Here is a 24,978-nt window from a genome sequence, read left to right as displayed (position 1 = left end):
TTCATGCTAAATAGAGGTGAGAAAGAACTTGGTGCTTTGGAGGAAGTGAGAGAAGCCTAGAAAATGATCAGGAGAAGAGAGCAGTAAAGAGAGAAGCATGAACTAAATCCTGCAGAGATGTGGGGCTGTGACAAAGGTTTAGGTTTTCTCCAAAGCTTAAGAACAAATCTTTGAAGAATTTTAAGGAAAGGCATGATATATTTATGCTTGTTAAGGATCATTCTAACTTCTGTGTGAAGAATGGACTGATGGGTAGAAAGAATGGATGTAGAAGGACCAGTTGGGGAGCTTACTGCAATAATCCATGACAACAAGATGGTGGCTTGAAATAGTATATTGGGAGTGGAGACATGGCATAGAGGGTCAATTCAAGATCTATTTAGGAAGCAAAATTGACAGAATTTAGTAGTGGTCTGGATGGGTGTGTGTGTGTGTGTGTGCCCATGCATGTACACGGTAATGAGGTTTTAAAAAATATTTTATTTATTTATTTGGGAGAGACAAAGATAGAGAGAGCATGAGGGGAGAGATGAGGGAGAAGCAAGCTCCCCACTGAGCAGGAAGCCTGATGTGGGGCTTGATGCCAGGACCCCAGGATCATGACCTAAGCCAAAGGTAGACACTTAACTGACTGAGCCACCCAGGTGCTCCGGTAATGAGAGGTCTTAGGAATCAAGATGTCCAATTAGGAAGTCAGTAAATATTTATGGAGATAAGATTTATAGATACCAGGAAGACTGAAGATGTAGAAATATGGAAAGAGCCAGGCACTTAAGACTGAATATGCTCACTGTAAGATGCCTTTGAGATAAATATCAAGTCGGAAGCTGAATACCAGACCCTAGAGCTCAGAAGTCTGGGCTGGTGATAGGAACTTAGGAATTTTCAGCACATATGGTGGTTGGTATTTTAAGTCAAGAATGTAAGAGATATCCTGGGGAGAGATGGTAGAGTAAGGAAAAAGGATTGAACCCTGAGGAATTCAATAATTAGAAGATGAACAGAGGAGTATGCAAAGGTGTCTGAGAAAGATGTGAACCCAGGCAGTTAGAAAACCAGGGATGAATGGTGTCAAAGAGTATCTGAAGAAAAAAAAAAAATCCAAATGTTGTCAAGAGAGTAAATAAAATGAGAATGTGAAAGATGTCTGTTTTTTGGCAACAGGGAAGTTACAAGCGATCTGGCAAGACCCTTCTGATGTACTGCTAGTTGTAGATAAGAAACTATCTATGTGGTTTGTATGGGGGAAGGGAAACTAAAAAAATAACATAGGCTTTAAAGTAATTTGAAGGAGGTTAAGTAAACTAAGTTAGAAAAAATATATACAAATTTTAAGTGCATAGCTTGTGAAAAGTATGACTTTCACCTACCATGTAACCCCACCCATTCATTATCCCCATAAAAGTAAATGGTGTGACTTCTAATAACATAAATTTGTTTTGCTTGTTTTCAGACTTTATCCATACACTACATACTGTCTGGTTACTACATTTGTGTCTGGCTTCTTTTGCTCAGTATTATGCTTGATGATCATCCCATGTTGTTACAGGAATTTATTTACCCTTTCTACTTGATGGATGTTAAGGCTATTAATAACACTACTATGAATACTCTGGTACATTCTTGTCTTTGGGTGAATATATGTATAGATTTGTGCCACCCAGAACACCCAGAATAGCGATGTCAGTTATATACATGCTCACTTTTAGAATATATAGCCAAACTGATTTCCAAAATAGTTTTAACGATTTGTATACACATCTACCAGTAGCATGTAAGTTTCAGTTGTTTTACACCAAGGTACTTGATATTGCCAGTCTTCTAAAATTTTGCCATTTCTTAGGGTATGCAGTGGTATGTCACTATGGTTTTGATTTGAATTTATTCAATGATAAACGATTATTAGATGCATGTTGGTTTTTGGAGAGTTTCTTTTGTGGAGCACCCATTCAAGTATTTTGTCCTTTTGGAAATGTTTTTTTTTTCTTCTCTTACTGATTTTTAGCAGTTTCACAAGTCCTTTATTAGATACTTGGATTACAAAATATACTCTCACTCTTTGACTTTTTTGTTCACTCTTATAACAGTTATATCTTTTGATGAATATAAGTTCTTAATTTTAATAATTCAATTTAACAATCTCCTTCCTTTTTGGATTGTCACCTATTCCAAGATTGTTAAGATATTTTCAGTTTTTCCCTAAAGTTTTATCTTTAACATTTAGATCTAAGAATCAACTGGAATTGATTCTTGTTGTGAGGTAGGAATGAAGAGTCATTTTATTTTCTCCCGACACAATCCAGCACTATTTATTGAAAAATCCATTCTTTCCCTACTGTGCTGCAGTGCCTTTGCTGTCATAAAATCAAGCCATCACACGTATGTTAGACCCTTTCTGGACTCTTTATTCTGTTCCATAGATCCACCTGTCTATTCTCATGCGAATTATGATGCCAATTACTGTAGCTTTATAGCAAACTCTGTTACCTGGTAATGAAAGTCCTCTAGCTTTGTTCTTAAAATTGTCTTGACTACGCTTAGTCCTTGTGGATTTTAATGTCCATGTCCATATGGACTTTATGTCCATGTGTATTTTAAAACCAATTTGTCACTCCTTTTCTCTACCCTGTATGTAAGCCATCTGGCATTTTATTAGGGATTCTATTTAATCTATAGATCAATTTGGGAAGGAGTCCATCTTCATAATACTGAGATTCCCAATCTGACTACAGATTATTAGCTCTTAATTTCTGTCAAAGTTTTCTGTCAAAAGGTTTTGCAGGACTGAAGTTTGATTTTTTTTTTTGATTCTATGGTAAATGGTATTGTTTTTGTAAATTTCATTTTCTAACTTATCATTGCTTGTATACAAATTAATTTTGTATTTTGACCTTGCTGTGAGTAGTCTTGCTAAATTCATTTATTAATTCTAATAATTTGTAGATTCTTTTAGACTTTTTACATTCCCAAGTAATACGTTTAGGTTCATAAAAAAGAGACTGGCCTGTAAATATTTTCTCTCAAAATGTGATGGTCGAGTTTTAACATCAAGGCTTTGCTGATTTCAGAAAACAAGTATTCTATTGAAGAGTTTGAATAAGATTGGGGTTACTTCTTTTTTAAACATTTATAAGAATTCACCAGTGGGGTGCCTGGGTGGCTCTGGTTGGCTAAGCATCTGCCTTCATCTCAGGTCATGATCCCAGGGTTCTGGGATCAATCCCATGTGCTCAGCAGGAAGTCTGTTTCTCCTTCTCCCTCTGTCCCTCTCCTTATTCATACTTTCTCTCTAATACATAAATAAAATCTTAAAAAAAAGAAAAGAATTCACTAGTGAAGCCATCTAGGCATGGCTTTCTTTGTAAATGAAATTTAAATAATGGAGTCAGTGTTTTTTGGTTTTGTTTTTTTAAAAGATTTTATATATTTATTTATTTGACAGAGAGAGACACAGCGAGAGAAGGAATACAAGCAGGGTGAGTGCGAGAGGGAGAAGCAGGCTTCCCGCCGAGCAGGGAGCCCGGTATGGGGCTCGATCCCAGGACGCTGGGATCATAACCTGAGCGGAAGGCAGAAGCTTAACCCACTCAGCCACTCAGGCACCCCTGGAGTCAGTGTCTTTAACAAGTAAAAGCAATATTCAGATATTCTGTTTCTCCATGTGCCAATTTTGGTAAAGAATGTTTAACCATTCCACCTGAAATTTAAAATTTGCTTGCATGGAGTTGTTCATAATATCTTACCATTTTAACATGTGTAGAATCTGCAGAGAAATGTCTTCTCTCCATTCCTAATATTGTGTTCTTTTTATTTCTTTTCTAAAGAATTTATTCATTTGAGAGAGAGGGGATGAGAGTGCAAGCAAGAGCACAAACAGGGGGAGCGGCAAAGGGAGAAGGAGAAGCAGGCTCCCAGCTGAGCAGGGAGCCCCACAGCAGGGTTCAATCCAAGGACCCTGAGATCATGGCCTGAGCCAAAGGCAGATGTTTAATTGACTGGGACACCCAGGTGCTCCTCTGTTTTTCTTGATCACTATTGCTAGAGGTCTAAGTACCTTCTTCACAGAACGAACTTTTGGCTTTGTTAATATTTCCTATTGCACATTTGTTTTCTATTTCATTAATTTCTACTTTTTATTTTATTTTTTTAAAAGATTTTATTTATTTATTTGACAGACAGATTACAAGTAGGCAGAGAGGCAGGCAGAGAGAGAGAGAGGAGGAAGCAGGGTCCCCACTGAGCAAAGAGCCCAATGTGGCGCTCGATCCCAGGACCCTGGGATCATGACCCAAGCTGAATGCAGAGGCTTTAACCCACTGAGCCACCCGGGCGCCCAATTTGCTACTTTTTATAATTTCCTTTTTTCTACTTACTTTAATTTGCTGTTCTTTCCTTAACTTCTTGAGATGGATATTTAAATCACTGATTTTTGACTTTTTTCTTTTCTAATACATGCATTTATAGCTATAAATTTCCCATTCAATACAGCTTTAGGCAGATTCACATGTATTTTGATATACTCTATTTTCATTATTATTCTCCTGCAAATGTGTCCTAATTCCATAGTGCTTTCTTTTTGATCCAATGGGTTATCTGGAAATGTATTTTGGGGGGAGTTTCCTACCTACTCTTTTATAAATCATTTCTTACTTAATTCTATTGTGGTTGGAGAACATATTCTGGATTAAATTTGTTAAGACTGTCTCTATGGCCCATCACATGATTTATTTTGGTAAAGGATCTGTGTGAACTTGAAAAAACATTTTTGAAACTGCATACGAACCCACAGTTCTTACGTTTTCCTGAGAGAATGACCCTTTTGGGTGTCTGGCTGGCTCAGTTGGTGGAATATGGGACTCTTAATCTTGGGGTTGTGGGTTTGAGCCCCATATTGGGTGTAGATTACTTAAAAAAAAAATCTTAAAAAAAAAGAATGACCCTTTTATAATTATGAAGTTTTTTTCTGTTTTTTAAGGTTTTATTTATTTATTTGACAGAGATCACAAGTAGGTAGAGAGGCAGGGAGAGAGAGAGAGAGAGAGAGGGAAGCAGGCTCCCTGCTGAGTAGAGATGCAGGGCTGGGTCCCAGGACCCTGAGATCATGACCTGAGCTGAAGGCAGAGGCTTAACCCACTGAGCCACCCAGAAATAACTTATTTCTAGTTATTCTTCTTGTATTCAAGTCTATTGTGTATTACTACTTATATTACATATTGCATTATATATAATTTTTGTTCAGTGTTTGTATGATATTTTCCATTCTTTTACTTCCAATCTTTCTCAGTCTTTACATTTATGGTTTATCCCTCATAAACAGTATGTAGCTGGATTAAAAACAAATCAATTTACTGTTTTCACTGGTTTTTAAATAAAATTTGGTTTCTACCAATTATGTTGTTATTTCTGTCTCATCTGTTATATATGACCATTTCTTTCCTTCTTTTGGATTAATCTAGTAATTTTTCGTTCTGTTTTTCTCTTAGCTGTACACTCACTTACTGTTCTTTTCTTGGTTATACAGGAGATTACAATATGAATCACCGACTTATTTTAGTCTAATGAAACATTAGGAATTCTGGGGCGCCTGGGTGGCTCAGTGGGTTAAAGCCTCTGCCTTCGGCTCAGGTCATGATCCCAGAATCCTGGGATCGAGCCCCACATCGGGGTCTCTGCTCAGTGGAGAGCCTGCTTCCCTTCCTCTCTCTCTGCCTGCCTCTCTGCCTACTTGTGATCTCCCGCTCTGTGTCAAATAAATAAATAAAATCTTTAAAACAAACAAACAAAAAATATTAGGAATTCTACTGCTTCCCAGACAATGCCAGGACCTTATTAATTTCCATTTACAATGATTCTACCTTTTGTGTTACAATTATCATAATTTTAACTTTATATATACTTAAAATCCCAGTAGACATTATTATTATTGTTTTTATAAGGTCATTGTTAATGTAGCTATATCCATATGTTTATCCTTTCTGTTGCTCTTTATTTTTCCTGAACTTTCAAGTTCTATCTAGGATCACTTTTCTTCTGCCTAAAAAATTACCTTTAGGGGTTTGGGTTTTTTTGTTTGTTTTTTGTTTTTTAGTGAGGGTCTGTACAAAATAAGTTGGTTTTGTTATTTTTCTGGTAATCTCTATGTCTCATGTACTCAGAACAACATTTTCATTGGGTATAGAATTTTAGATTGACAGTTATTTTCTTTAAGCACTTTAAAGATTGCATTCAATTATTCTTTTGACCTCCATTATTTCTGTTGAGAAGTCAGATGTGTCTTATCACCGTTCCTTTCAATATGAAGGGTCTTAATTCTCTGGCTACTTTCAGCAGTTTTACTACAAAGTGCCCAAGTTTGGTACTCCTTGTATTTATTCTTTTTCTTCCCCCCACCCTGTATTTATTCTGCTTGGGGTTTATTCTACTTTTGAAATCCATGTGTTGATGTCTTTCCTCAGTTTTGGAAAATTCTCAGTCAAAAGTTTAGCCAAGGTACTTCATGGTATTGCTGCACTGATGTCCATTTTGTTTGGCCAAGCAGCCTGGGGGGTTGGAGGGCATGAAACTGACATTTGCCCCTGAGGAAAGCACATGCCTTAGCCAACAGCCTGCAGAGTCATACATAAATTTAATATAATTTAATATAATTAAGTTCCTGATGTGATTTACCCAACAGCCCTTATGATAACAGTCTCCTCTACTGCCCAGGGCCTCTCCTTTGTGGGTTCCCCATGTAAGATCCCCTTGGAGCTCACCAAATTCTGTTCTTTTGGTTTCAATTGACCAGTCAAGCCTTAGCCTGGGAACTTCAAAGCACTTCAGCCATGGAATCTCATGAAGGCATATGCCCCAGGCCTGTCACTCTCTGTATCAGCACCCCTGCCTTGATCTTCCTGTGTGGTTCCTCAAGGCGTACCATGCACTTCCTCTAGGACCTGTGAGAACTAAATTTTTCTGTTTCAAGTCCCTTATGATCTTTTGTTGACCTGTGCTTCACCACTTGACACGCCAGAGCTCTACTTACCAAAGGTTAATTTAACAATTAGTCATAACACATTATCTTTTCAAACATCACTTCTCCTAATTTTCTCTCCCCTTTTCTGGGACTCCAATAACAAGTGTATTAGACCTTTTCATCATATTTCTGAATATTCTCATATTGCTGCTATAACAAACTACCATAAAACTATTGGCTTAGAGTTATACAAATTTATTTTCTTATAGTCTGGATATTAGAAGTCAAAAAATTGTTCCAAAGGGCTGGATTCATCTGGAGGCTCTAGGGGATAATCCATTTCCTTGCCTTTTCCAGTTTCTAGGTGCTGCCTCCATTCCCTGGTTTGTGGCCCCTTTCTCATCTTCAAAGCCAAGAATGCAGCATCTTCTCTTTTCTCTGACCTGTTTCTGTGTATCTTCTGTATATCTGATCCTTTTGCCTCTCACTTAAGACACTTCTGATTACATAGGACACATCTGAATAATCCAGGATAATCATACTCAAGATTCCTAATTTAGTCAAATCTGCAAAGTTCTTTTTTGCTATGTAGGGTAGCAAATGCACAGGTTCTGGGATTAGGATATGGACATCTTTCAGGGGCCATTATTAAGCCTTCCACATTCTCTTACACTTTTTATTATATTTTCATACTTTTTCTTTTCTTGCTTCAGTCTGATATTTTCTTTTTTTTTAAGATTTTATTTATTTATTGACAGAGAGAGAGATCACAAGTAGGCAGAGAGGCAGGCAGAGAGAGAGGGGGAAGCAGGCTCCCTGCTGAGCAGAGAGCTGGATGCGGGGCTTGGTCCCAGGACCCTGAGATCATGACCTGGGCCGAAGGCAGAGGCTTAATCCACTGAGCCACCCAGACGCCCATTAGTCTGATATTTTCTAAGGGTCTATCTTTCAATTCACCTCTTCAAGTTCTGTTAAATCCTAGTAAAGGTTTTTGTTTCAGTCACTGTATTTTTTGGTTTCTAGAACTTCCAAATGATTTTTAAAAATAAATTCTAATTCTCTAGTGACATTTTCCATTTTAGCATATATTTCTTTAAACATATTAGTCACTGTCTGTGTCTGGGATGTTTATAGGTCCTTTCCTCCTTGGAGGGACCAGAATTTTAACTTTTGCTTCTTAGCATCATGAGAGAGACAAAAATTTCACTCTGTTTTTCAGGGGTTTTCTGCTTAGCTTCTTAGCCTTTGACTCTGTGTAGCAAACAAATACCCTAAGGGAAAAATAAATTTAAAAAATCATTTCTTGGCGCCTAACCTTTTCTCTGAGGATTTTGGCTCCTCTGTCCCAGCCACCTGGGGGGATCTCTAAATTCCAATATTTGTGTACGAGCCCTAAACTGGCTCCTCTGCTTCTAGCAGAAATCCTGTTAGGTTTCATAATTTCTTCTCTTGTACCATGAATTAAGCAAATTTCTAGAAGGGAAAAGAGAAGGATAGAGCATAAGCACACTTTTTTGAAGTTGCCTGGACTCCATAATTTTGGTTTCTTAAGTCTTGGCTACCCCAGTAGGTCTCTGATGCCACCATTCTTTCCTTTTCTTTTCTTCTTTTTTTTTTTTTGGTACGATATCTGCCTTTTCATGTTGTTCGCAGCAAAAGCATCAGTCTGCAGCAACCTAGTCCTTCACAGCCCGAAGTGGAAGTCATAGCAGGGTTCTCATTCAAAACTCGACTGCTTATTAGCTGTGTGACTTTGGCAAATTACTTAACCAACATTTTTAAATATTCTGAGTTTCAACTTTCTTTTATGTAAGATGAATACTATCTTATAAAGTTATAAGGATGTGAAGATTAAAAGAAATATTTTTGTAAAACATCTAGTAACAAAAACACTTAATGAGGGCTTGCTATGTATGTGACAGGCACTTTATGTGGATTTAATAATTTAATGGAGATATGGTTATTCTCTCCCATTTCCTTTCCAAGGTCACACAGTAGTAGGTGATGGAGCTAAGATTTGAGTCCAGAGCACTTTCCCTACTAACTACTCAACACTACTTCTATAATACTGCTTTTGTATCATGTCTGATACCAGTCAAATGCTCAATATATGTCAGTTGTTATTATACAGGAAATACAAATGCTTCAGAAATATACACTAATCACATCAGTTTTCCTCTCCTATTTATTTTTTCCTTTTCATTTCTGAAAAACATTCTTAAAACATCTATGTATTTTAAAAGACATTTTTATGAAAAATGTCTAATAGCCTACTGAATGGGGAGGTCATAATTTGCTTAACCATTATTTTATTGTTAGATATTTAGAAAGTTTCCATTTTTTTAGACAATATAGATATCAGTACTATTAACATTTTGTGCCTTTAACTACTTTCTTCATTTGAAGTATTTTCTCAGAATAAAATCCTATCAGTCAATTACTGGCTCAAGACTGTGAGCACTTTACTATTGCTGATATAACAGCTATATTGTTATGTTGTTCCCCCCAAAGAGTTGTAGTACTTGTGATACCATCAGCAACAAAAATGAAAGGTTTGTGTCAGAAGAATAGGAATTAAAGCTATGGAGTACAGGAATGAGAGAAATGTGGAGATGGGAAAGAGGAGAAAGAGATACATTCTGAGGCTAAGAAAAAAAAAAGTAGAGTATCTGGATACTAATTCTTGCTAAGGAGGGGCATTAGTTTCATCTGAAGGAGTAGGAATGGAAAGAGAACTGGGCTGTGTTGAAAATTCAAATGCTTCAATACAAATACATATACATGTATATCATAATCTTTTATGAATAATGTTTCTACAGTAAGTTTTCAAAAGATGTGTTTTTCCCACCCTCATCAATGCAATGTTGTATACAGAGAAATATTACTTAGGTATAACTTACAGATAGATTATTTAACTTAATCTTCAGTATCACTTATTCTAACCTAACATTCTAACATTTAGTAATCTGGTGTGTTGATCTCTATTATTGTTGTTTGAAGATACACAGAGAAATGATCTCTCTTGAGGATAACATATTAAATTGTAAAAAATTATACATATAAATTACAAAATAACCATACATTATTATTTTCTTTTAGTTCAGTTAATTTAGTAAAATGTACTGGGAAGCAGGAGGCCTATGTTCTAGCATCCCCAGTGTCATCTGCTTGTTGCCTAATTTTGGGCCTTAACTGCCTTACCTATATATTGGGATTATATTTTATCTGACTAAAAACCAGTATTGGAACATGACATCTCTTGTTTAATATTCCTAATCTTAAATATGCTTAGTGAGCATACTATACTTGAATGAAAGTGAAAGCATCTCTTCTTTTGTTAATGCCTACCATGATTTGAATATCTTTTTTTATTTGAATCTCTTACTAACCTTGTTACCAGGAGAGATTTGAAGTTATTATTTTAAAAGCTACTTTGTGGGACAATCTTAGGGCCATTTGTCTGTTCCTACTATCAGATGAATCTCAATGTATATACGCAAAGGCAATTGCTTTTCTACCACCGCTTTCCTTTTTTTCTCTTTCTCTTTGCTCCCACTGTAAATTTTGGGGACAGTATGTAACTGCACATTAGGGAGAAACAGAAAGAGCACTGAAAATGTGGGCATAAAGAGAAACCCTCTTTTCTTTGTCTTTGCACTGTAGCCTCCTCAAGGGAAAAAATGAAGCAAATAAAAAACTTGTCTGGGGCGCCTGGGTGGCTCAGTGGGTTAAGCCGCTGCCTTCGGCTCAGGTCACGATCTCAGGGTCCTGGGATCGAGTCCCGCATCGGGCTCTCTGCTCAGCAGGGAGCCTGCTTCCTCCTCTCTCTCTCTCTCTCTCTCTCTCTCTGCCTGCCTCTCTGCCTACTTGTGATCTCTCTCTGTCAGATAAATAAATAAAATCTTTAAAAAAGGGGCGCCTGGGTGGCTCAGTGGGTTAAGCCGCTGCCTTCGGCTCAGGTCATGATCTCAGGGTCCTGGGATTGAGTCCCGCATCGGGCTCTCTGCTCAGCAGGGAGTCTGCTTCCCTCTTTCTCTGCCTGCCTCTCTGTCTACTTGTGATTTCTCTCTGTCAAATAAATAAATAAAATCTTAAAAAAAAAAATCTTAAAAAAAAAAACAAAAAAGAAACAACAAAAAAAACTTGTCTGCCAACTGATCCATTAAGTGTACAGGTAAGGGCCTGACTATCCAAGTTCCATTTCAGATTTTTCTTCCAGTTTCTGTAAGCCCCTAGAAAATTTTAGTAGTGATACTGAAGGATCATAGAGTATGAGAATGATAACTTGCCCAAGAGACATTTGAATCCTGTTTCTATCACTTACTGCTTAAGAGATTTTGGGCAGTGACCTTAAGCTCTCTAAGTTTCAATTTTTTCATATGTAAAATGAAGTTAGTGAATACCGACAACACCTACTTTTAGAATTAAGTTAGTCAAACAGTATTTGGAATTACGGCTAACTGTGGTTTGAATGTGAGTGTAATTTAGAAAATAAGGAGAGTGCCATTGAATAAAGTAGTTTTTAAGCTAATTCAAATTGGAGGCTGGTTTATTTCTAGGGTCCTAAAAATCCATTATCTTTTAAAGAATCCATTCTAGATGGGGGAGCAAATATAAAGGCTTTGAATCTTTCATGCTCCAATTGATGCCAATTCCAAGGTATAGAAAATGGTATATTAACAGCAACAGCCAAAATGAAGAATAATTTCTATCTATTCGATTAGCCAAAAACTTGCTGGTGAAATTATGGGGGAAACAACACACTTACATTGCTGGTGGCATCAAAAATTAGTACAACCTTTCAGAGAAATAACATAGTATTGTATTGAGAACTATAAAATGCTCATACTCTTAGAACCAATAATACCACTCATAAGGCTTTACCCTAAGACATTAATTCAAATAAGGATAATAGCTGGCAAACGAAAGGTACTCACATGTTTCTTCAAATGAATACCTTTATTTGCATTGACCTCTTCAGATGACTGCCCTTGGTTCCTTCTCATTTAAAAAATTTTCTATTTTCACCATTGCAGGATAGTTTTAGGATCAAATTCTTGTCTTTATCTATTCTCTGTTCTCTAACCTTCTTCATTAACTTCATTGTTGATTGCTATCGGACCTCCTTACCTTTTGATACTTTCACCCTCTAAATTCAGTTTACCTTCACAAGCAAATCAAGTTACACCACATCCTTGACCAAATCAAAAGTCTGACGTTTCCTTCAAAATCCTAGGATGCCTTTCTAGTCTAACCAACTGCTTACTGCCTGCTTCATTAAGACAAAAGATAGCCAGAAACCTTCATACCCATCCTCACCAGATCCTCCCCATATCTCTAGTCTTGTACCTAGCCACTTATAGTTCCCTCTATTACCACCTCCTTGCTTCCATACTCTTGCTTTCTTCTAGTTCCATCCAAAATACAAATTCTTCAAGTCTAAGTATCTCCTTTTTTAAAGATATAACTCACGTACTTCTTTAGTGTACAATTTCAGTGTTTTTTAGTATGTTAGTATACAGGGTATTTTAGCATCAAGATTGTACAACCGTCACCATTATCTAATTCCAGAACATTTTTGTTACCCCCAGAAGATTAGCAGTCACTCCCCATCTCCCATCTCCCATCCCTGTCAACCTCTAATATACTTTCTATCTCTATGGACATCTCATATAAATGGAATCATACATAATGTGGCTTTCTGTGTCTAGCTTCTTTCATTTGAGTGTAGTATTTTGAGGTTCATCCATACTATAGTATGTATCACTACTTCATTCTTTTTTATTGATGAATAATATTTCTTTGCATGGCTATACTACACTTTGTTTATTCATTCATCAACTGATGAACATTTGAATTTGTTTTTATTTTTTGACTTATGAGTAATGCTGTTATGAACACCTGCATAAGAGTTTTTGTGTGAAAAAGATATATATTTAAGTTTATTTATTTGATGGAAAGAGAGAGAGTACAAGTAGTGGAAGCAGGAGGCAGAGGGAGAAGGAGGCTCCTCGCTGAGTGGGGAGCCCAATGTGGGGCTTGATCCCAGGACCCTGGGATCGTGATCTGAGCAGAAGGCAGATGCTTAACCAACTACCCAGGCATCCCTGTATTTTCAATTTCTTGTGTATGCAAAATATGAGTGGAAATACAAGTTAAGTACCTCTTGATATCTAAATATAGTTATCAAATATAAATATAGATATCTAAATATAGATCTAAATATTCTGGGTTTAGATAGCTTGGGCTATCTTTCACAATGCAAACAACTCTATAATGACCTCTCCATCCCACCTTCACTCAAACACCTGAAGTCTTCCGAGCCTACACGTTAACTGCAACTTACTTTTTTCCAATTAAATTGAGGACAGGGATCAACTCTCATAGTTTTGATCATACAGTAGTTTTAAAATATATGCTTACTGATACAATGACACCCTGAGATGCTCACAAATGTGAAAATGAGGACTCATTCATTCCTTCATTTGGCAGACATCTGAGTTGTACATTGGTCACTGTGCTTAATGTCGGGTACAAACTGCACAAAAGTTAGTACGTTCCATCATACCCCAACTCCACAAATAAGCACTGAATACTTACGATATGAATAGCATTGTTTCAGGTATTTCAGCAGACACAGGAATAAGATATGCTCTGCAGCCTTTTATGGCGGTACATAAGCTCTATATACAGAAATAACAACGACAAAAAGCAAACAGCTCCAGCAACTCTGGATGCTAAATGCCATAAGGCAAGTACAAAAGGCTCTGGAGAGTCAATGGTCAGAGCATACAAGCTTGAAAGAGTGGAGTGAGAAGGACTGACATCAAAAAATACATCCTGAAGTTGAAGGTGCCTCCAAGATGATGGCATTTTGATAGGGAGTCCTAGGAAAAGAGAACATTTTTAAGGCAGAGGATAGCAAGAACAAATATTGAAAGGCTGGGTATAGTACAGAAATTTTTTCAGTTAGGAATGTGTAGACAGGTAATGAGTGAAGGCTCTTGAATGTTGGGCTTAGTATTTAAATAGGTTTAGAAAAATCATTTCAAAGTCTTTAACAATTCAAATTACTTTGGTGTACTCCTTAATCTTTTCTTGAAACTTTTCTATCATATATATTTTCTAAAGTGGTCATAGATATTAGAGATCTCTCCTTCCAACAAGGGATAAAAAATAAAATCTTAATAGCCAAGCACGTTGATGGGAGAAGGTATAATTTCAATAATCCTGGCACTGCATCTACATACTTTTGGGGACATCTAAGGCTTAAAACACACTTGTAGGCAAATCTTAATGGCCAAAAGAGCAGAAGCAAGACTGGGAATAAAATAATTGCATTCATTAAGCTCCTACCACCAGGCATTGTGCCAGGTGATTTACTCAGAATATTTTCGATTGACCAAACAACCGTATTTAGGTTTATGGCAACTGAAGCTCAGAGAGGTTAAATAAATTGCTCAAGGTAACCAAGATAGTAAGCTCAGATAGTAAAAGGTGGACATCAGTTTTGAAACCAGGCCTCACTGGTCCTCTATTTTCCCTACTGATCACTTTTATTTGCTTTTGCTATATAAATGAGGCCAGAATGGTAAGTTTATGATGCATGCATCGATGAAAAGGACTAAATATTTAACAGAGGGGATTTAATGGTTTAGAGAAAAATCAGGCTGAAATATTCAAAACTGGTTTTAGAACGGTTTAGAGATCAAGATAAAGAGAGATGAAGTTTAGGGCTGCTTCTCAATCCAGTATGAACAATGATTATATGACAGATCTTATTTAGGCATACCAAGGGAGTAAGAGTCTACTTTTCATTTGGACACTAAGAGAGTAAATTCCATGAGAATAGGGTTATTTGTCACTGATATTTGGTTATTTGTCACTGGTTATTACTCACTGATACATCACAAGTCCCTAGAACAGGGTCCATCTCACAGTGAGCATTCAACAAACTTCTGCTAACATAATAATGTAAAGTCATGTAAGGGGTATTCTCATTAGAATACTCCTGAAATAGAGATGGGGTGCCTGGGTGGCTCAGTGGATTAAGCCTCTGCCTTCGGCTCAGGTCATGATCTCAGGGTCCTGGGATGGAGTCCTGCGTTGGGCTCTCTGCTTGGCAGGGAGCCTGCTTCTGCCTCTCTCTCTCTGCCTGCCTCTCTGCCTACTTGTGATCTCTCTGTGTCAAATAAATAAATAAAATATTAAAAGAAAAAAAAGAAATAGAGATAAAGATAGCAGAGTAGTAAGCTTAAAAATGAAGTTGTTAGGGTACTCTCTTTAACACTCAACCCCAGGGTAAAAACAAACTACCAAAACAAATATACAAAAAAAGCAATAGTTGTAAAACATCAGCATGATTTTACAATGAAAGGTGGACAAAAGAAATTAAAAGACACTTTTTGCACTTTATACAACACCTAGGACTCTGTGGATAATGAGATTCAATGAAATGGAATCCAAAATTTTGACCTGTTATTTTAATGTTTTAAACTTTTGTGAGCAATATATCCAGGGGCTGTTTTTGGAAAAGAAAAATGGCTATCTAATCTGAGTACCCTAAATGTACCAACAATTTCTTTCTTATAGATGGCAAGCAATGGAATGAAAATCTCAAAATCATTAACTCAAAGAAGTAGCAGAGTACACTTCTGTAAGTCTTTATTTTTCTAATTTTGATACTATGTTTCTATTAAAACATACAAAAAAAAGCTGCAACAAAGAGCACAGAAGGAAAAAGAAAGTCTTTGGAAGATAGCAATCCTTCCTAAAGAGACACTTTTAAAGATTTAAAAAGAATAAAAGCAGGTTTCATAGACTTTTCCCTCTGTTTTTCACAAGCTTTTCTAATATTTCTTCTTTGATGGAACCAATGAATAACTACCACTTATCACAAAATGTCTTCTTTCAGATATGTGCTGTATATATTACTTTCTTCAGAACAGACAGTTCTTTAAGTTGCTCAAGTCTTTCAGCTGCAGCAATTTTTCTTATTTCTGTTATACTGCAATTCTTCCTCAGAATATCATAAAGACCCAATAGAAAAAAAACTCCTTTGATCTCCCGTTTCCTAAAGGCAGTACTATGTATCTCAATCAATATTTGAACTAAATTCTCTCTATCTTTTTCATTTAGTTCCACAATATTTGCTTACTTCAATAATTCCTAATACTATAGTTTAATTTGTCAGGGTGATCATATCTTATTTTCTTCTGTATTACATTAATATGAAAGATAGTGAGCATTTTCTTTCTAATCAATTAAAACTTGCTTGCAGCAGTCTACATGTCCTGAACCTTCAATTAATCATAACATAGACATTATCAGGTCTTGCTTTTTCAGTTACTGCAGAAATTTTGTAGTCTTTCAAAAGGTAACTCACTGATTTTAGAATCTTAGTTTTTTTTTTTTTTAATGTTACAGAAGGCTAAAACATATATTTTTTCCTTATTGTAGTATTTGGTTTAAAACATTTTGTAATAAACTCTAAGTGAAATAACTTTTTAAAAGAACTAGAATTAGCTCTCTTCGCCTGTCTCTGCATCTACTTGTGATTTCTGTCAAATAAATAAATAAATAAATAAAATCTTTAAAAGAAAAAAAAAAAGAACAGAACTAGAATTAGCGTGCCTGGGTGGCTCAGTGGGTTAAGCCTCTGCCTTCGGCTCAGGTCATGATCTCAGTGTCCTGGGATAAAGCCCTGCATCAGTCTCTCTGCTCAGTGGGGAGCCTGCTTCCCTCTCTCTCTCTGCCTGCCTCTCTGCCTACTTGTAATCTCTCTCTGTCAAATAAACAAATAAAATCTTAAAAAAAAAAAAAAGAACTAGAATTAAAACAACTGCAAATTCTGAGGATAGAGTAGGTAACAAATCCCAAAGGAAAAAATACACAGGCCTTATTCTTTTAAAAATCCTTTAAAGACATTACAGTTCACTTGGTATTCTAAAATCACTGAAGTTGCGATCTCATAGGCTCCAGATTGATTCCTTCAGTACACACACACCCACACCCACACACCCACACCCACACAGTGATACTTGAATAGAGAAGCCAAGAAATCTAAATTGTTGAGTATTTATTACCACTTTACATATCGTTTCTTATAAAGCATTGAGAACATAGGAAAAATAAAAAGTTCTGTCTTATTCACCTTTTGTCCTCTGTGAGCCAAATGTCCTGCATGCTTAAAATCTAGCTTAGTATCATGACTCTTGCACCATGGTTTGAAAACACAACAGCAGATACCAGTTTTTAATCAGTGCTGAAAGTAATTAAATTACCAAGGGGAAAAATATACCAGCGCACAACTCTCACAAGTGCTACATGAAAGTTACATGTAAGAATTTTTAAGGTTAGGGGAAGTTGTTTTCAGATACAGGGCAAAAGCTGTAGCCTCAAATCAACAGGTCTAGGAATTTAAGACCCTAATCATACCAGTTAAGGTAATACCAAGTATTTTAGTACTTCAGTACGATACTTCCACTCTTATAAGGTGAAAATGCCTCAAAACACTGAGTCCTATAATAAACGACCTCCTTAAAAGAGCACCTACAGAGTTCGGGTGGCACGCCTAGACAGAACACACCACTATACCTCACTCAAATAAGGTTGGACTTGAGTAGGGAAGCAGAGGTAGAGAATCCATTAATTATTAAACAATAAAGTATGTCTTGTAGAGCGCAGTAGTTTTAACGAGGGTCTTCGAATACTGTGATGAATGCATTAAACAACTGGAGGGGGGAAATTTTCCATCTTACACGTGGAAATGAAACTCAAAAATTCTGGCTGGAGGCTAGTGATTAGCACAACTTTGTGGAATAACCTAACTTTTCACATAAGACAAAATCCTAAAACTTTAAGAGACCATCTATGCAAATGGCACCAAGTACCACCTTTTCAAGCCTTCGCCGGCACTGAAGTGGGTCGGAACCCCCAAACCATCACCCTACCCCCACAGGAAATGAGTTCTGTCTTCCCCCTCCCCTTGGACTGCCTTCCTCCCTTCCCCCAACCGGAAGTGAAGCGCCCCCATTCAGTCGGCCTCAAACCGAGACAAACCAGTAACAACAGCAAAAGAGAGATGATCCTCAAGGGGGTGAAGGGCACCTCCACTGTGGCCACCCCGAAGCTCGCCGTGCTTACTGACCTGCTGACGATAGGGGCAGGCAGGGGCCTGGGGCCTATAGAAAGTCCCTTGCACAGAGGACAATTCCCTGAGCCCCTCTCAATCGCCTTCACTCTTCTCACTCCGTCGCCTCACAGCATGGAAAAAAATTCATCCGCAGCACTTTATTTTGACATATTTTCTTTCCCTTTACCTAGTCGCTTAACCATCTTCTCATAGGTAACTTTTCTTAGCGCAGTAACATTTAAAATTGTTCCGGTGGGGAGAAAAGTGGAATATTATTCCCCACACCTTCAGAAAAACGAAGGGATTATTTTGTTCAAATGCGGCGAAGGACTACGTGATTACGCAAGGTGAGTCTTACTTTCGCGGAGGTTTCTGGGAGATGTAGTTTTTTAAACTGCTAAGGCCTGCAGAAAGGAATCGGTAACTGCTATATACTGGAATCCTTGGAAACACATGTTTTGTATTCGAGGGCAGACTGATCAAGGGACTTCGGCACCAAAAGGGCCAATACTCTGTTGCCCTTTTCCTCTGGAACTTAATGGAACCAAAATTTCCCTTCACTTTGGACCAAGGTCCTGCTTGTCCTGCCCTCTTCCTTTGGCCACGCCCCCGTCACCAGTCAGGTGCCCTCATAGGCTCATCCTCTGGAGGTAGGAACGCGAGAGGAGGGGCGTCACGGTGACTCCTCCCGCGGGGCCGAAGTGAGGCTGGTGAGAGGGGCCGACGGCCGAGGGCTCGTGCGCGCGCGCGTGCTCTCCCCTAGGGAGCGCGGCGGCGAGTGTGCGCGCAGAGGGGTGGCGCGCTGGGCTGGGAGGAGGCTGGCAGGCTGGTGGGCTGGGCGGGCGGCGGGCGGCCGGGAGCGCGCGGCAGACTCGGCGGCGGCGAGTAGTTAGTTACTTGTTAGTCAGTGTCAGTTGCTCGGTGGAGGCGGCAGCGGTCACCAGGAAGGGGACGGGACGGCCGGCGATGGTGGTCACCACAGCGGCATGTGCGCCTTTCAGGTAACGGGGGCAGGGCTCCCCGCGTTCCCTTGGTTCCCTTCTCCTCCGGCGCCGATTTGGGGGACCACGGTCGTCCTGGGGTGAGGGCGCTGACCCGGGGGAATCCGGGCGGGGCGGCTCGGGGTCGAGTGGCGCCGCCGCGGGGGCCCAGGCGGCCGGTGTGTCCCGCCTGGCGCGGGCTCTGCGGCCACCCCCGAGCCCCGCCGCTCCCGGGGCTCGCCGCCGCCGCCCCCGCCCCCTACCGCGCCGGCGGCGGCGGCCCCGGTAGCTCGGCGCCCCCCAGAGGAGGGAAAGTTGGGACCTGGAGAAGAGGGACGCCCCCGGGCGCGGCTGGGAGGCTGCTGGGGAAAGTGAAGCCTGTAAAGAGCTGGATGCGGGGAGACTGGGGCAGGAAGGGCTTCTCTCTCTCTTTGCTAAGTCTACACGGTCATCCTGCTCCAAACCCGGGCGGATCCGGCGCAGGCTCGCCGGCCGCGCCGGGACGAAACCCGGGGGCTCTTTGCCCACTCCCTTGGCCCTGCGGTTTGTGAGGCCCCTAAAGTGCGGGTTTGCTGGGTTGTTTGGGAATTTTCAGTGGTTCGGTTGGTCAGTTTATTTCTCCTTTGCCCTTTGACTCATCCGTTCTTGCTACTTTTCTTACCTTCCGCGTTGAGGACTAGCAGTCTGAACCCCCATCCCTCCCCCTCGCTGTCTCTGCACCATCGGTCTGAGAATTTGATTTCGTTTTTCGACCTTTGACAATGTTAAAGACTGCTGAGAGCAACAGGAAGGAGATTTCCCACCTTTAAATGGTACTTTTTCGCCATCCGTCCCACTCCCCCCCCCCAAGATCCAAGTTTAGGAATTTGAGAGCTGTGGATTGGAGTTATTAGAAGGCTGGCGTTGAGGGGATAGTGACGAGTTAAAAGAAAACTATGATTTCATCTTTATTGGCTTTGCTGTAGAAAACCTAATACATTTTTCTTCTGACTCTGTTAAATGTGGTAAGATTAAGCGTTGAATTAAGTATTTGGAGACTTACATAAAAGGCTATTTTTAGGTCATTGGATGATGTATGTCAACAGCTTTTCACCTGAATCGTGTTTGCCACCAGGATTCTGTTTTGGGGCCTGTTTTGGGTACTGATTTTTTGTTCAACCACAGCGTCTTTTTATCCTGATAAATGAAATAATGTAGGAATGTGTGTAGTGGGAGAACCCATATTGCTCTCTATAGTGTGAAAGTGAAAAACGTGAATTATGCACAGGGGTAAAACTTTCCATGAGAAGTCTTGGATAGTTGCTGCATGATGGCCTCTCCTGTAATCTCGGAGCTTTTCCAGATAGCTCAATTCACTGACTACCTTAATTACTTTCTGAAGTGCCTGTCACTTCTCTTCTGTGACTCTTTTAGTAAGCTATAATGGCAGGTATGGTACATTTTTGTGGCATTGAAGATGGGAGTTATAGCTTTGGCCCAGAGATTAATAGTTAACAATGGAAGCAGAATTCATACCATTCCTAGTGAGTTTTGGCTATGACCAACTCAAAAACTATGTGAAAAAACAAACATCTTTCCATAGCTGTCAGAGGGGGAAGTATTTTATCATGTCTTTATTTTGGAGACTCTAACTTGATCATATTATGTGGGGAAAAAAATGTCAAATTATTTTCTTTGAGGCTTTGTGATGTGTGGTCCTCCTTTCTATCCTTTATCTCCCTTTTAGGGGCTGATATTTATGTTTGGCTGGGTTCCAGGATGGGAAGAAAATATTTTGGCGAAAGGAAAAGATAAGATTGCTTTGAACTGTTATGGTATTATGAGTATTCCTTTTACCCAGTACAGAGAAACTTCCTTGCTAATGTTTGTACCCCATTAACATTCTGTCAGAATTCATTTTTAAGAGTCTGCCCTGAGGCCCATAAAGAAATAATGCCACTTCATAACTGTTTCTGACAATCACATTAAAAAATGTGTTCCTGGAATGCATTATATGTGTACTCATATAAACATTTATCTTTGTACATTTATGGTAATGTAAATATTTAAGTCTGAGAGCTTAAAAACTTTTATTTGCTTATTTGCATACATGTTTTGCAACATCTAACCGTGCCAACCGTATTTGCCAAATAAGCATCAGCCATAAATTCATGCTTTGGCACATTTCATATAATAACTCTTCTAAATTGCTCCATGGTGAAGCATCATGAGATTAGCATTTGCTTCATGAGAGAGATTTGTTGTTGTTTTTAACTGTAATGATGTGCTGTTTAAGTGGAACAGGTGCTGGGCTCTAGCTGTTTATGTTGAAACCTGCCAAATCATACTCTTTTGTTGGTTGGGTTGTTTAAGTAATTTAGGAACCAGACTGTGGCCCCTGGCATGCCAAGAGTGAGTTCAGGGTTCCATATCACTGCTGCAAATCCCTGTTTTACTGTAAGAGGCAGGTGTGTGTGATGAGCTTTGCTTTCTCATTGCTGTTTTCTCTGTAATTCCTAGTCCTCACCACCATCACAGTCCTTTCATTACTAGAGCTCCTTGGAAAGTCTATAGGCACATTCTTTCACTAATGTTTTGTTTTCCTTGTAGAACTAGAAACTCTAGGAACTTTCAGGCCAGGAATAGATAGTTCATATTTATTTGACAAATGTTTTGATTGCCTTTTAAGTGGTAGGCTTGGTAGGCCCTGAGTGTAATGTAGAATGATGTTCCTTCTTGCAAGCAGTGTACAGTTGAGGAGGAGAAGATAGTTGATAACTGATAATTAACAATATGCTGTGATCTATGACACAGGTGTAAGTAGATTCCTATGGGTAGAAGCACCACCTGTCTGAGAATTGGGGTGGGGTAGGTGGGAGTAGCTGACTCAGACTTGAGGTAGTTGGGAGGGGGAGTCCTGAAATACATCCTCGTGGGTTATCCGAGCTAATCTTCAAGAGTAGGACTTAACTACATGCAGAAAAAGGGAGAGGATGTTTTATTTTTATTTATTTATTTATTTTGATAAAAGAACAGTTTATTTTGCTCCTTAACCCATCTGGCCTCCCCCTTCCCTTAACCCTGTCACCTCAATATATGGGAAAGAACATTTTAGACTAGCCCTGTCCTATAAAAATATAATGTGAGCCCCAAATATGTCATATACATGTGTGAATTTTCTAGTAGTTAAAAAAAGTGAAATTCATTTTTTTAAGATTTTATTTATTTATTTGACAGACAGAGGTCACAAGTAGGCAGAGAGGCAGGCAGAGACAGAGAGGGGGGAAGGGGGCTCTCCAATCCCAGGACCCCGGAATCATGACCTGAGCTGAAGGCAGAGGCTTAACCCACTGAGCCACCCAGGTGCCCCTGAAATTCATTTTAATAGCATATTATTTAATCTGATATAGCTAAAATATTATCATTCAACATATAATCAATATTTTGAAAGTATTGAAATAATTGACATTCCCTTTTTCATACTAAGTCTTCAGAGTCTGATATGTATTTTAAATTTAAAGCACATCTTAATTTAGACAATACACCTTCAAGTAATCAGAAGCTACAGGTGGATAGCACAGTTTTCACACAGGGGCTAGTGAAGTGGCAAGAGGCCAAATCACTGAATGCCATGTCAGCCAAGTTAAGGAGCTTTAACTTTATCCTGAAGGCTGTAAGGATTGAGTGGAGGAAAAATGCTGTGATGGAATCAGGTTTGTGTCTTAGACCTATCCTGTTGACAGTGAAGGGAATGCTGGATTAGAGAAGGGCAAAACTAGAAGCATGTCAGGTTAGGAGGCCATTCCTGGTGAGAAAGGATGAGGGATAAAAAGGGGCAGGGTGGATGTATAAGAGATCGTGTATTATCAACAATACAGGGTAAATAATCAGGTTTTGGAGTTCAGTAAGGTTGAAAATTTAGGATGATTTCACATTTCTCTTGGGAGCTGCTGTATGGGGCAAGTGAAGAGAAGCCAACCATCTGAACCAGACAGACCAAAGATGAAAAAAGGAAACTATGAGAGATTTGTCTTAGAAGCTGAGGGAGGAGAGAGTATTTCAAGGACTAGGAGTGGTCAACACTGTATCCTGCCATGAAAAGGCCAAAGAAGATAAGGACTAAAGAAAATTTCTGAGACCTGGTGATTAAAATGTCATTTGTAACCTTTGCTAGTGCAGCTAGCTACATTGTAATGCATTTAGGGGGCTAATAGTGAACAACAGAAGCTTAGCTAATTCAGGGCTAATACAGTGTTTTCTATAGAGAACTGAAAAAAGATATTGAAGATTGTGACTGAATCAAAGAACTGTGGAGTCCAGGCTGGGTCAGGAACATGAAGCCTGGGAAGGATGATTCAGTTAGGAGAAAAGGAAGGGCATGAAAGCTAGATAGGTGTCACTGTGATGCTGAAGAGCTAGTGAGGAGGGAGCAATGATGTTAGCTTTTATTTATGGAGTATCTACTACATGCTAGACACTTTACCACCTTATTTCTAATTCTAACACTAACTCTACAGTGTAAGTGTTATTAACCTTATAGTTTTTCCTTTGCCATTCTCCATCAGATGAAGAAACAGGATTAGAGAGGTTAACCAATCGGTCCAGAGATATACATTATCAAGTGATGAAACCATGATCCAAAGCTTATTTTTTTTCTCCAAATCATATTCTTCTTTTTAAAAGAGTTTTCATTTTTTTAAGTTAACTCTAGGCCCAGTGTAGGGCTTGAAGTCACAACCCCAAGATCAAGTGTCAAATGATCATCAACTGAGCCAGCCAGGCACCCCCCAAATCATATTCTTAAGGCGATAAGACAGAAAATGTCATAGTGATGAGAAGTCATTGAAAGACACTGGCATGTTTAATTTAGGATTTCAGAGGTGTGTCATTCATTTAACAAATGGTTTCTAGGTGTACTGATTGCAGTAGCAAACCAAACACAAAATCCTTGCCCTCATGAATCTTACATTCTAGGGAGAATAAGACAGACATTAAACAAAATAAGTGAGAGTTATTGTTATGTTAGAAGGTGATAGATAAGTGCTGTAGAGAAAAATCAAGCAAGCAAGCAAGCAAGCAAGCGGGACAGGAATGCTACAGAGTCTGTGCACTTTTTTTTTTTTTAAGATTTTATTTATTTATTTGACCTAGAGATATCACAAGCAGATGGAGAGGCAGGCAGAGAGAGAGAGAGAGAGGGAAGCAGGCTCCCCACTGAGCAGAGAGCCCGATACGGGACTCGATCCCAAGACCCTGAGATCATGACCCGAGCCGAAGGCAGCGGCTTAACCCACTGAGCCACCCAGGCGCCCCGAGTCTGTGCACTTTTAAAGAGGGTGTCTGGGAAGGACTTGGGGAGAAGTGAGCAAAAACTTCAAAGAAGTTAGGGGCATACGAGGTAGAAGCAACATTTTACATTGGTCCTGAATCAGAGACATGCTTGGCCAGTGTACCTGTACTGGGCTGAACAGCAGAGAAGGTGGTAAGGTCAGAGAGATAACTGGGTCTAGATCTCCTAGAACCTGTAGGCCACATTGTAAGCACTTGGATGTTTACTTTGTGCAATGGAAACTATTACAGGGTTTTGAGCAAAGGAGTGACATGATTGGATTTATGCTTTAAAAAACTTCACTCTGAGCCATTGTGTTGAAAGTAGTCTAAGGAGGCACAGAGTAAAATCAAGAAGACCTGTTAGGAGACTCTCCTAAAAAAAAATCAGTTGAGAGATAGTCCTGGATCAGGGAATTGAGAAGTAATTGGATCTGTTAGATTTACAAAAGAGTTGCACAGATAGTACCGAGAGTATTCTTATGCTATGTTTCTTAATCTTCCCATTACTGGCATTTTGTAATAGACAATCCTTTGTGGTGGGGGTTTTCCCTGTACAGTAGGATGTTATCCAGCATCCCTGTCCTTTATCCACTAGATGCAAG

General features: G+C 39.0%; 2 protein-coding genes across 5 annotated transcripts in view; one reads left to right on the top strand and one right to left on the bottom strand.

Annotated features, from left to right (window-relative positions):
• HMG20A (high mobility group 20A) overlaps window positions 1-18,421 on the bottom strand; it is a 78,862-nt gene extending 60,441 nt beyond the window's left edge. The window contains exon 1 of the mRNA XM_004758475.3: window positions 18,102-18,421. The gene's annotated coding sequence lies outside the window, so the exon portion shown is untranslated. The remainder of the gene's footprint in view (window positions 1-18,101) is intronic.
• Window positions 18,422-18,786: 365 nt separating this feature from the next.
• The window catches only part of PEAK1 (pseudopodium enriched atypical kinase 1), a 309,411-nt gene continuing 303,219 nt past the window's right edge, over window positions 18,787-24,978 (top strand). For all 4 annotated transcript variants that reach the window (XM_004758478.3, XM_004758477.3, XM_045070736.1 and 1 more), the window contains exon 1: window positions 18,787-19,087. The gene's annotated coding sequence lies outside the window, so the exon portion shown is untranslated. The remainder of the gene's footprint in view (window positions 19,088-24,978) is intronic.

Source organism: Mustela putorius, unplaced genomic scaffold, assembly GCF_011764305.1.
Source record: "Mustela putorius furo isolate JIRA1106 unplaced genomic scaffold, ASM1176430v1.1 tig00003972_pilon_pilon_pilon, whole genome shotgun sequence".
Classification (NCBI taxonomy): domain Eukaryota; kingdom Metazoa; phylum Chordata; class Mammalia; order Carnivora; family Mustelidae; genus Mustela; species Mustela putorius.
Note: the sequence above shows the minus strand (reverse complement) of the source record. Positions and strands in the feature narration are given on the sequence as shown.